The sequence below is a fragment of the Lepidochelys olivacea genome (assembly GCF_965140295.1).
Source record: "Lepidochelys olivacea isolate rLepOli2 genome assembly, chromosome: 7".
NCBI classification, from domain to species: Eukaryota; Metazoa; Chordata; order Testudines; family Cheloniidae; genus Lepidochelys; species Lepidochelys olivacea.
This window is the reverse complement of record NC_140417.1, coordinates 37,210,532-37,223,625: the sequence shown is the minus strand read 5'-3', so window position 1 is coordinate 37,223,625 and position 13,094 is coordinate 37,210,532. Positions and strand designations below refer to the sequence as shown.

Sequence of the window (13,094 nt, the reverse complement as noted above, 5' to 3'; positions counted from 1 at the left end):
AGCCACCCAGATATGTTTTTCATTATTTTTTGGACTTCTGTTGTGTCAAAGCATTTTTAAATTTACTTCAGAATTGTTATACAGAGAACCACTTTTACCAAAAAACCAAAAGAATAAAAAGGACAAGAATGTGCAAAACACCTTATTTGTGTTTCTACTCTGTTAGGTCCAGTAAAGAATAGAGATAACTGTGTGTGATTTTTATTATTGAGTCTGAAAAAAAAACCCCAAACCTTACATAAATAAATTACACTGATTTGGATGTATACACGTGCATATTACTTTATTAGCTTTAGGAAAAATAAATAATTTTAGGGCAAAGTGTCAGTGTGGCCACCAGCAAGAGTTGGTGGCCACACTCTGAGGCCACCAAAAAGTTTGTTGCGAGAACCCCTGCACTAGAGCTAGGGTTTGGGTCAGTGCAGACCGGCCCACAGAGACATAAACAGCTTCCTGATGTCCCACCCCACCCTTCTTCACCATGGAAAATCAATGGAACTTGTACTCCTAAATTACTTAGGTGCTATGGATCATTATTCAAAGGAAAAAAATCATTCAATTCACTTTCATTTTCAAATCCCACTCTAAATATTTGCTGCCATGGAAGCTGGTGGAATAAGTGCTTTTTCTGTAAGGATTCCTGACATTTGCATAAGTCTTACCTGTGCTTTTCATTCATTCAGATTGTTTATATTTCAAAGGGTCACTCTCTAGTCTTTTAGTAAACAAAATGCTACCTAGGTCTGCCAGCTCCAGGAATACTGGAATATTTTACTCGAACCTCAACTCAAATCTTACTAAATTCTACTTTAAACTTGGCTGACCTTTCAGTAAGCACTACCGAATACCTCCAGTGTTCTGTGTTGTGAACTAATGCCAAGTATATATGATGGGGTCAAGTCAAGGGGAGAGAATAAAAGCTGAGCAGATGTGCTGCATGTGCCAGGTTTTCCAGTGTTATGACTAATGTGACATCACAAACCTTCACCAAAATTTTATGCTATGAAAAGAGAACTCTTCATAAAACTAAGTATGAGGCCCTAATCTTGTTCTGTGGTTAGACTGAATGGTTTGGGGCACTTCCAATGCAATCTGATTCTTTACACTTGGCACCTCCTGTGTTAAATTGAATGATGTGTGATGCCAGTTTCCATTAGAAACTCGGGCACTCTTCAGAGCTTTTTCCACCAAAAAGACAGCATTGAAAAACGCCATCAATTAGCTTTGTACACATTTTTCAAGAGTTTTTAAGAACTCTGCTATGTGCATTGAGGTTCTTTCTTCCACAGAAATTTCCAAAGGGACCTCATCTTGGCCTCCAAGTTTGCATATGCAACTTACTTCCCACCTAAATTTTTGCATATGAAAGTTCATGTGAAAATATCATTTGCGAATTGGGTGTAGAGAGGAATCAAGGTCCTAGAACATAGATTTGCTGTGAGACATTGGACAAATCATTTTCTCTCTGTGCCTTAGTTTCCCCATCTATGAAATGGGGATAAATAATATCTAGTTCTCTCACTGGGATGCTGAAAGGCCACATTTATTAATTTTTGCAAACTGTTGTGAGATCCTCAGAAGGTGCTATAAAAGGGCAAAGTATTATTGGAAATGCATAGGTAAAGGGCTGATTTTTGTAGCCAAAAACCAAAACCCAGGATTTATGCACAACAGAACTCCAGGATTATTTGATTTCTTTCACCAGATGTGGATCTGGATTTTGGAAATGTCATTCATCTGTATAATGGTCTCAGCCAAAATCCTGGATCCAACTCTGAACTTTGGAGTTTTGGAGTGTCTGCCTGTATCCGAATGTTTACAGTGTGAGATAATCTCTCAGGATGATGTGCAAAACCTCTAGCAGAGGTCATTTAATTAAAATGTTGCCCATAGGGTGTGGAATTTTTTTTAAAGTCTTTTGAGAGCAGAATTTTGTTTGAGTTGTGACTGCTTGAATAACTGCCAACAGCTATTGATGTAGATGACAAAGATTCAGATTTGTGGGGCAGTTTTACAGTTATCCACAAATCTGCTGAGTATCATAAATAAAAACCTGGGGGAAAAAAAACCACTGCAAAGCTAAAGCCCTACTATTCTGCACTGCAAGTAATATTTACACCTGTTACATAGATGAGATGCTTATTATAAACTTGGAAAAAAATACATGTAATTGAAAGTAAATAGAATAGAACCTGGCACTGAATTTGAGCAATAATCCTCTATTTGCTATCCTCAGTGCAGAGGAGACTGGAAATAAAATCAGAAGGCCAGCATGGAATATATTTGCTGTAATCCTACCCACATGTACTGCTAAATAACATTCCTGCTTCTCTGAAAATACAGAAATATTTGGTTTTATAAATGACGCACATTGGCTCACCTGCCCTAATCAGTTTAGAATCTTGGCAGCTTCAAGTCACATTGGAGCTGTTGTCTATTTGTATATCCAAAAATCTGTGGTTCGTTGCCATAATAACATCTCCTAAGACCATATAATCATTCTAAATAGACTAGGGGTGTTCAAGATCCTTTGCGACATATCAGCCCAGACTGGCCCAAAGATGGAGTCCAAACATATCTTTGACAGTGGTGAGTTTTCAGTATAGCTGGGTGGCTCAACTCCTATTTTTCCATTCGTGGATATTTTCCAATGCTTTTAGATAATTAAAAAATAATTTACTGGGGCAATTGATAGCATGAACATTATCAAAATACTGATCTAGGAATGCTAAAAGAGAGAAGAACATGTAATCAAGTAAAGGGCTAAATTAATTTCATTCTCTAGATAAAAGAACGAGGAGGACTTGTGGCACCTGAGAGACTAACACATTTATTTGGGCATAAGCTTTCATGGGCTAAAATCCGTTTCATCGGATGCATACAGTGGAAAATACAGTAGGAAGATATATATATATACACAGAGAACATGAAAAAATGGAGGCTGCCATACCAGCTCTAATGAGACTAATCAGTTAAGGTGGGCTGTTATCCGCAGGAGAAAAAAAACTTTTGTAGTGAGAATCAGGATGGCCCATTTCAAACAGTTGACAAGAAGTTACCTAGGGAGGTGGTAGAATCTCCTTCCTTAGAAGTTTTTAAGGTCAGGCTTGACAAAGCCCTGGCTGGGATGATTTAATTGGGGATTGGTCCTGCTTTGAGCAGGGGGTTGGACTAGATGACCTCCTGAGGTCCCTTCCAACCCTGATATCCTATGATTCTAAGGTGTGGGTAACGGTAGGGGAAAAATTAGCATGGGGAAATAGTTTTTAGTTTGTGTAATGACTCATCCACTCCCAGTCTTTATTCAAGCCTAATTTAATGGTGTCCAGTTTGCAAATTAATTCCAGTTCTGCAGTTTCTCGTTGGAGTCTGTTTTTAAAGATTTTTTGTTGAAGAATTTCGACTTTTAGGTCTGTAATTGAGTGTCCAGGGAGGTCGAAGTGTTCTCTGACTGGTTTTTGAATGTTATAATTCTTGACGTCTGATTTGTGTCCATTTATTCTTTTGCGTAGAGACTGACCAGTCTGGCCAAAGTACATGGCAAAGGGGCATTGCTGGCACACGATGGCATATATCACATTGGTAGATGTGCAGGTGAACGAGCCCCTGATGGTGTGGCTGACGTGATTAGGTCCTATGATGGTGTCCCTTGAATAGATATGTGGACAGAGCTGGCAACGGGCTTTGTTGCAGGGATTGGTTCCTGGGTTAGTGTTTTTGTTGTGTGGTGTGTGGTTTCTGGTTGCTTCAGGTTGGGGGGCTGTCTGTAAGTGAGGACTGGCCTGTTTCCCAAGATCTGTGAGAGTGAGAGATCATCCTTCAGGATAGGTTGTAGATCCTTGATGATGCACTGGAGAGGTTTTAGTTGGGGGCTGAAGGTGACAGCTAGACATCAGGAATCATAACATTCAAAAACCAGTAGAAGAACACTTCAATCTCCCTGGTCACTCAATAACAGACCTAAAAGCGGCAATTCTTCAACAAAAATCTTCAAAAACAGACTCCAACATGAAACTGCAGAACTGGAATTAAATTGCAAACTGGACACCATCAGATTAGGCTTGAATAAAGGCTGGGAGGGGATGAATCATTACACAAACTAAAAACTATTTCCCCATGCTAATTTTTCCCCTACTCTTACTCATATCTTCTTGTCAACTGTTGAAAATGGGCCATCCTGATTCTCACTACAAAAGTTTTTTTTCTCCTGCTGATAACAGCCCACCTTAATTGATTAGTCTTGTTAGAGTTGGTATGGCAACCCACATTTTTTCATGTTCTTTGTATACATATATCTTCCTACTGTATTTTCCACTGCATGCATCTGATGAAGTGGGTTTTAGCCCACGAAAGCTTATGCCCAAATAAATGTGTTAGTCTCTAAGGTGCCACAAGTACTCCTCATTCTTTTTGCTGATACAGACTAACACAGCTACCACTCTGAAACCATTCTCTAGATGGTTAAACTATAGTAGATTAAAGACTGAAGTGCAAACTCTGGCTACAGCAGAGGTGAAGCAAAAGATATGATCTACAAATCAAAAATCAACTAAAGTGTGTTTTTTCCCCCCTACAGTTTAGAATATGGTGTCTCTAGATCATTCATTCCGAATGCATGACTTTGTCCTTCCATGCTTTTTTTTGGAATACAAAAAGGTCATATTTTTTTCTACAGTAACATCTGCAAGTCTCCCGTGAGCTATTCCAGGGTGACTTCATTCATTTTGTCATATTATTATGGTCCTCAGGGTGCATTCCTGCACATAAGGTCTCCTCCCCTGAAGAACAGTAATTCTTCCACATTATGAGGGCAGATTTTTTTCCCTTGTACAGAACAAATTATTTCAACCAATTCTAACATCTGGGCTATTAGTAACTTCCTGTAAACTACTGACTGTTTTTGCATCCTCCAGGCATTTCTGTGTTTAGGAGGATGGTCTGAGGAGCTGAGGGAAAGTAATATATTTTTCTTTAAAATTCTCCTTCCCTTCATTCTTGTGAGATTGTGATTGAACACTCTGAAACAATTAACTCTCCCTTTTACACTTACTATAGAATAAAAAGGCTAAAAGAGTTGAGAATTCGTCAGCTGTGTGTCTTTCAGAACATGCAGTATCAATACTGGCTGATTTTCAAAGTGGCTTGGGTGAGCTGGGACCCAAAATCCCATCCACTATTATGAGAGATGATTTGTTAATTTATTAATTTTCTTAATGGGGCTTCAACGGGGTTGCCTAAGTCTTAAAGTTAAGCATGCGTTTAAGTATTTTGCTGAATCAGGACCACCATGCTCGGCTTGGCTCCTGTAGGATCCAGCCCTAGTACCTAGACTCTGCTTGGCATTCTGAATTTTATTCAAGCTCTGTTTGACAAGTAGAGAGCCAGAGAGATTCTGTCAAAAGAACCAGAAGTTCAAGATTAATGTGATGCTTTGAAGTGCATATCTAAAAGGTTTGCAACACTCACATTCGTTAAGTTTTTAGCACCACATCCTATTTTTCTTACTCATATGAGTAGTCCCAGTGAATTCAGTGGAGCTACTCACATGAATAAAGAAAGCAGGAATTGTCTGTTAGGTTTTATTCTCACTTTCTATATGTATCTGATGGGCGGACTAGTGCCATTTCTTTTCAGACTTGGTTCACAAGAATGAAAATCAAGAAATGATCCCTTTCTGAGAAGTGAGAAGTCCAAGTTTGATAGCCTATGAGAGACAGAGAAAGCATGCACCCATCAAATTGCAGAAGGGAATTCATTTGTTTCTTTTTATGTGTAAATGGACTGTTTAGGAAGCTGCTTATGATTTAAAGGGCAGCTGGTTTTGCTGGTGTAAACCAAATTGCATGGCTCCTGGCTTCAGAAAGTCTGCCAGTGGAAAGGCTGTGATGATACAAGGTGGCCACATCTCTCTGCTGGGGACTCCATAGGTAGTGGGGGAGGGTAATGCAGTTCAGAACTGGAGGTGTGCTGTCACTGGGGATGTGCCAGGGCAGCCTTGGGATGCACTGATGGAGTACATCTACATCCACCTCAGCGGGCAGGGTACCAATGGAGCTGCTGGCTGAAATTAAAGTTCCCCTCCCTGGAACAAATTTGACAGAGGCAGAAACATCACCTGGCCTGCTTTTGGACTAAATGAATTTTGTTAGAGAGGCTCTAGTTAATTAACCAATGAAATGCTGGAATCTGCTTTTAAAGATTTTGCACACAATAGATATGGCACATGCTATATGACAAAACTCATTCGGTCCTTTGGTCTGGATGATTTTTGTCTTTCCTCACCATTGTAATGCTCACAGGCGTTAATATTTCAGCAGCTGGAAAGTATTCATTGCAGTGGGGGTTGCTAAGTGACAGCTACAATGTGTGCAACAAAGAGTTCCTACTCAGACTTATGGAAAGAAGTTCTCAGGCTGTGCAAATGTAGGTCTGTTGGAATGAATAGGCAGTGTCCCTACATGCAACACTGCTATTGTGCTCCCATTGAAACTCATCAAATAGGGCAAGCTGGATAAAAAAAAGGAGGATTTAATGAGAAGCCCAGCAAAGTCTCCCAAGAATAGATGCTGTGTAACTAAATGTCCAGCACTGAAAAGCCTAAAGAGAACTAGATTTGGCTATATTTCAGCTATCAGATTAAACAGAGCAAGAGCAGCCTTCCTTTTGGATAAGCATTCTTCAGTGTTAATTTTAATGAATCTGGAGCAAAGGTTTTGCTGTTATTTGAAACAAACACATGTCAAAAGTACAGATAAACACTTTGTACATCCAAAACAAAACAACCTTTGCTGAAACAGATTCTATACATTTTATTTGATGTGAACAGACCTAAGTATGTTGAAATGGTTGTTTAAGCTTCTTTCTACTGGAGATGAATAATAATAGACCACCAGAAACCTATATGTCCCTTTTAAGGTGCCCTCTTGCCAGTATTACCCCAACCTGACCCTGTTTAGGAATGGTCAATGCACTGTAAGGAATCTTAGTCAGTCAAGGGACACATGCAAAGGTTTTCAGTTGTTAATACTTTTAATTTATTTAAGAACTTCATTTTCAAGTTCTCTTTTTTTTTGTTTCCAACTCTTAACATAACAAGTAACTAATTGCAACCTCCTGTTTACCCTGGGAACGTGCTTGGTGGGTGGGAGTTAAGAAGGAGAAGGTCAAAGCAATCACCTAGAACAATCTGGTTGACTGCTCTTACAGCTGATAGAGTGTCAATATTCAGGCAGCTGCTTCAGTCACAGTCTGTTTCACCATCCAAGAGTTCAGTTCCCAGGTTATCGTTGTTCTTCACCTATAAATGTTTCTCAGTTTAAATTAATAAACCTGTTCTATTACATTTTTGTAGGAATGGACCAAATGATGAGCCATTGCTACGGCCGACTGTCTGGCTAAGTGCTGAAGAAAAAGATTTTAAAGACCCCAAAGGCAAGCAATTTGAAGTTGTTACTCTCACAGAAACTGAAACCTGACCCCTCCTAGACCTTACACATATCTGTTAGGTGGTTTTAAGAATGCCTTAATATTACAGATGGGCCCAGGAAGGGCTGTTAAGATCTGGATGAGCGGGGGGGGGGGGGGGCTGTTGTCAGAGTAAAGGTTAAATCAGAGCTGGGGCTCACTGGAATCTCACAAAATGTTTTTGTGGGACGCTGGGGTCCAAATTGCACAAGTCTCACAAAGTCAGTTGGTCTCATACAATTTTAGCCTCATCTGAACAAAGCCCTGGAATGAAATCCCATAAATGCTTGATCTGCAGCCAAATTCCCCCTGCCCTGAAATTCAGAACCTCAGATCCAAGTGCCTTCAGTTTTGTCCCATCTCCACTTAATATTGTATGAACGTGGCCAAGTAGTGTGTCATAAATATAAAGGGAAGGGTAAACCCCTTTGAAATCCCTCCTGGCCAGGGGAAAGCTCCTCTCACCTGTAAAGGGTTAAGAAGCTAAAGGTAACCTCGCTGGCACCTGACCAAAATGACCAATGAGGAGACAAGATACTTTCAAAAGCTGGGAGGAGGGAGAGAAACAAAGGGTTTGTGTGTCTGTCTGTAGTCCTCTTGGCCGGGGACAGAACAGGAATGGAGTCTTAGAACTTTTAGTAAGTAATCTAGCTAGGTATGTGTTAGATTATGATTTCTTTAAATGGCTGAGAAAAGAATTGTGCTGAATAGAATAACTATTTCTGTCTGTGTATCTTTTTTGTAACTTAAGGTTTTGCCTAGAGGGGTTCTCTATGTTTTTGAATCTAATTACCCTGTAAGATATATACCATCCTGATTTTACAGGGGGGATTTCTTTATTTCTATTTACTTCTATTTTTTATTAAAAGTCTTCTTGTAAAACACTGAATGCTTTTTCATTGTTCTCAGATCCAAGGGTTTGGATCTGTGGTCACCTATGCAAATTGGTGAGGCTTTTTATCCAACATTTCCCAGGAAAGGGGGAGTGCAAGTGTTGGGAGGATTGTTCATTGTTCTTAAGATCCAAGGGTCTGGGTCTGTAGTCACCTAGGCAAATTGGTGAGGCTTTTTACCAAACCTTGTCCAGGAAGTGGGGTGCAAGGTTTTGGGAAGTATTTTGGGGGGAAGGACGCGTCCAAACAGCTCTTCCCCAGTAACCAGTATTAGTTTGGTGGTGGTAGCGGCCATTCCAAGGATAACGGGGGTAATATTTTGTACCTTGGGGAAGTTTTAACCTAAGCTGGTAAGGATAAGCTTAGGAGGTTTTTCATGCAGGTCCCCACATCTGTACCCTAGAGTTCAGAGTGGGGGAGGAACCTTGACATAGTGCATTAACTTTTTGAGGCTCTTCTGTTTTGTTTTTGTATTTAATTTCTTTAGAAACAAAGGAGAAAAACAAATATGAAAAAATGGCCAGGGCTTTTATCAGTTTGTGGATCTGAATATGCAGTCTAGTGAGCCCACAGTCTCCATTCAGATTTCATGCCCTCTCTAGAGGGGATTCCCATTAAACTGAGTTGAGAGGGCCCAGCATCTTGTAGGATTGGGACCATAAACAGTACATGTTTTTAAAAGTACACTTTTATAATAAGGAGGCTAGCTTTGATTATCTTCCCCTTTCAAATTTACCAGTCATTCAGGGCCTCCATATGGAGCTGACAGCAGGAACCTCAGTGCACATGTACAAGAGTGGCCATAAAATATTACTTTGCATTGAAAGACATGAAGCTGTCATTTGGGGATTGGTCCTGCTTTGAGCAGGGGGTTGGACTAGATGATCTCCTGTGGTCCCTTCCAACCCTGATATTCTATGATTCTATGATCTCCAACATCATTAAAACTTCTCAATTAAGAATTTCTGGAGTAACCTATTTGGCTGTAAAGGCTGCAATTTACAGTACTAGAGGAAACTGAATTCTATACATCAAGACAGTTGAAATATAAAAGGAAACGATACATTTGATTATATGAAGTGCTTTAACATGTTGGCATCCAAAGATCAGTGCAAATCTAGATTTTTTTTTAAACCTTACTGTACTATGACTTGCAAGGTACCATGATTTCCTCTCCCTCACCACATCTATGATATTTAGAAAATAATGATACAGTTTTGATTTGTTTATACTTGATAAACAATCTGATGTTTAAAGAATTTGTTTTGTAAAAGAAGGGAAATCATTTCAATAATTAGATATTGTCAGAGTTCCACACTTCTCTTGCACCTAGATATGTTTGTCAGCTCTCTCTTGCCAACCCACTGTGCTCTAACAGTGCAAAAGGAGTAATATAATGCACCTTAGCCCTGATCTGGCAGGTCTTAACACAAAATTCTCATTGACTTGAATGAAAAGTTTGCTTGAGTAAGGACTTCTGAATCAGTGAGTATGTTCTGTGATCCAACTATTTCCAGACATTGTCTCTGCTAGTACAGATGGTCCTTCCCCACCTGAGGATCGGAAACATGATGGCACAGTGCCCCAGGTGAAGGGGAAGGCTAGCTGTCTGTAAGTGGCAAGGTTCTTTCTGTGAAAGGCCAGGTACTTTCTCTCTACATTTAGATATACCCAAATCTTCTTCTTTTTTTTGGCAGGGTGGGGGGGAGGTTCTTGTGACATCTCTAGTATGACAACTACACAACATTTTCCAACAGAATGTTTTTCTGTCAGAAAATGCCTGTTTGTTGAAAGCAAATTGTTTTACATAAATGTGTTTACTTCGAGGAAAGTTTTCAAAAGAAAAATTGAAAAACATCTTGATAAGGTCAAACATTCCATATTGACCTTTTCAGAACAGAACATGTATATTTTCTGTTTTGAAATGACTTCTGTTATAAATGTAATATAAAAGAAATAAAAGTAAAAATTGGAACAAAACATTTTGATTGTATTGAAACAAAGCATTGCAATTGACCTATAACTATTTTTTTCTTCTGCAATCTCATTTTGTGGGGAATTTTGAAGCTTTTTGCTTTCATTTTATTTTGAAACAGAAAATGTTTCAAACTCATGGCACTCCCTGTGAAATGAAAAATCTGGTTCTGCCCAGTTGTACTATACAATCCATTTTAAATGTTTCCCAACACTGAATATTCCCTTTTTTTATCTTTGTAAAATGCTTATCATACCAGACAGGCACTATTAACTTTAAACAGCATGTTCCTAAAGCTCTTGTGCTGAAACTCTGCAGTTTAATTTCTTTCTATTAATATTAATTTTATTAAAATTGCGGAAAAGAGCTAAATATAAGCTCTGCATCAGTGTCTGGCTTGAAATAACACATTTACATATTGATACCATGAAAACACCTTTTTTGTGGGGGCAGGGAAAGTATTTTCTCTGTAGTATTTTCCCACCTTCACCTAATAGAAGCATTCTAAAACAGACCAGTAGGGGGAAATATTCCTTTCCTCCGCCTTCTTGGATCAGCATGTCTACTTTGGATTTACTTGGTCCATATTGAAAATTAGGGCAGGTCTACACTATGGGGTTACGTCGACCTAAGTTATACAACTCCAGCTACGTGAATAACATAGCTTGAGTCGACGTAGCTTAGGTCGACTTCTTGCGGTGTCTACACCGCATTGGGTTGACTTACCTTATGCTTCTTGTTCTGGTGGAGTACCAGAGTCAACTGGAGAGCGATCTGTGGTCGATTTAGCGGGACTTCACTAGACCTGCTAAATCGACCACTTGTGGATCGATCGTTGCAATGTCGATCCACGGTAAGTGTAGACATGCCCTTAGAAATGGAAAAGACCTATTACATTAGGTTCACCCTCCACAAAGTCAGGTTGTAGACTTATAGAAAGGGAAGATCCACACATCATCTTCGGATACTGTTGATATAAAATGTAACTATTTTGAAAAATCAGCACTGGTGAATATAAATCAGAGGAAAATGGCATCGTAAGCATCCATTTGTCAGATTTATATGTGTATGTGAATGGATGAAACAGACTATTGTGCAGTCCATACAGAAGAGATTTCTTGTTTAACTCATATAAATACTAAAGGATAATTAAATAATTGTGAATCAGGCCATGCATACTAGGAGCATAATTAGCATTGTCTGACCCCTTGCATTGACCTATATAACTAGCGTAGTGCTGGTTAGCACTGCTACAGTAAAAGCTCTGTCAACCATAGAATCATAGAATCATAGAATATCAGGGTTGGAAGGGACCCCAGAAGGTCATCTAGTCCAACCCCCTGCTCAAAGCAGGACCAATTCCCAGTTAAATCATCCCAGCCAGGGCTTTGTCAAGCCTGACCTTAAAAACCTCTAAGGAAGGAGATTCTACCACCTCCCTAGGTAACGCATTCCAGTGTTTCACCACCCTCTTAGTGAAAAAGTTTTTCCTAATATCCAATCTAAACCTCCCCCACTGCAACTTTAGACCATTACTCCTCGTTCTGTCATCTGCTACCATTGAGAACAGTCTAGAGCCATCCTCTTTGGAACCCCCTTTCAGGTAGTTGAAAGCAGCTATCAAATCCCCCCTCATTCTTCTCTTCTGCAGGCTAAACAATCCCAGCTCCCTCAGCCTCTCCTCATAACTCATGTGTTCCAGTCCCCTAATCATTTTTGTTGCCCTTTGCTGGACTCTCTCCAATTTATCCACATCCTTCTTGAAGTGTGGGGCCCAAAACTGGACACAGTACTCCAGATGAGGCCTCACCAATGTCGAATAGAGGGGAACGATCACGTCCCTCGATCTGCTCGCTATGCCCCTACTTATACATCCCAAAATGCCATTGGCCTTCTTGGCAACAAGGGCACACTGCTGACTCATATCCAGCTTCTCGTCCACTGTCACCCCTAGGTCCTTTTCTGCAGAACTGCTGCCTAGCCATTCGGTCCCTAGTCTGTAGCTGTGCATTGGGTTCTTCCGTCCTAAGTGCAGGACCCTGCACTTATCCTTATTGAACCTCATCAGATTCCTTTTGGCCCAATCTTCCAATTGGTCTAGGTCCTTCTGTATCCTATCCCTCCCCTCCAGCGTATCTACCACTCCTCCCAGTTTAGTATCATCCGCAAATTTGCTGAGAGTGCAATCCACACCATCCTCCAGATCATTTATGAAGATATTGAATAAAACCGGCCCCAGGACCGACCCTTGGGGCACTCCACTTGATACCGGCTGCCAACTAGACATGGAGCCATTGATCACTACCCGTTGAGCCCGACAATTTAGCCAGCTTTCTACCCACCTTATAGTGCATTCATCCAGCCCATACTTCCTTAACTTGCTGACAAGAATACTATGGGAGACCGTGTCAAAAGCTTTGCTAAAATCAAGAAACAATACATCCACTGCTTTCCCTTCATCCACAGAACCAGTAATCTCATCATAAAAGGCGATTAGATTAGTCAGGCATGACCTTCCCTTGGTGAATCCATGCTGGCTGTTCCTGATCACTTTCCTCTCATGCAAGTGCTTCAGGATTGATTCTTTGAGGACCTGCTCCATGATTTTTCCAGGGACTGAGGTGAGGCTGACTGGCCTGTAGTTCCCAGGATCTTCCTTCTTCCCTTTTTTAAAGATTGGCACTACATTAGCCTTTTTCCAGTCATCCGGGACTTCCCCGGTTCGCCACGAGTTTTCAAAGATAATGGCCAGTGGCTCTGCA

The 13,094-nt window shown here is 40.3% G+C and overlaps 1 protein-coding gene and 1 long non-coding RNA gene across 3 annotated transcripts in view; one reads left to right on the top strand and one right to left on the bottom strand.

Annotated features, from left to right (window-relative positions):
* The window catches only part of LOC311523345, a 124,163-nt gene extending 116,630 nt beyond the window's left edge, over positions 1-7,533 (top strand). The window contains exon 4 of the long non-coding RNA XR_014712321.1: positions 7,352-7,533. This is a non-coding gene — a long non-coding RNA (uncharacterized lncRNA). The remainder of the gene's footprint in view (positions 1-7,351) is intronic.
* Positions 1-13,094, bottom strand: part of EFCC1 (EF-hand and coiled-coil domain containing 1) — an 89,724-nt gene that overhangs the window by 67,026 nt on the left and 9,604 nt on the right. The gene's annotated exons all lie outside the window — the stretch shown is intronic.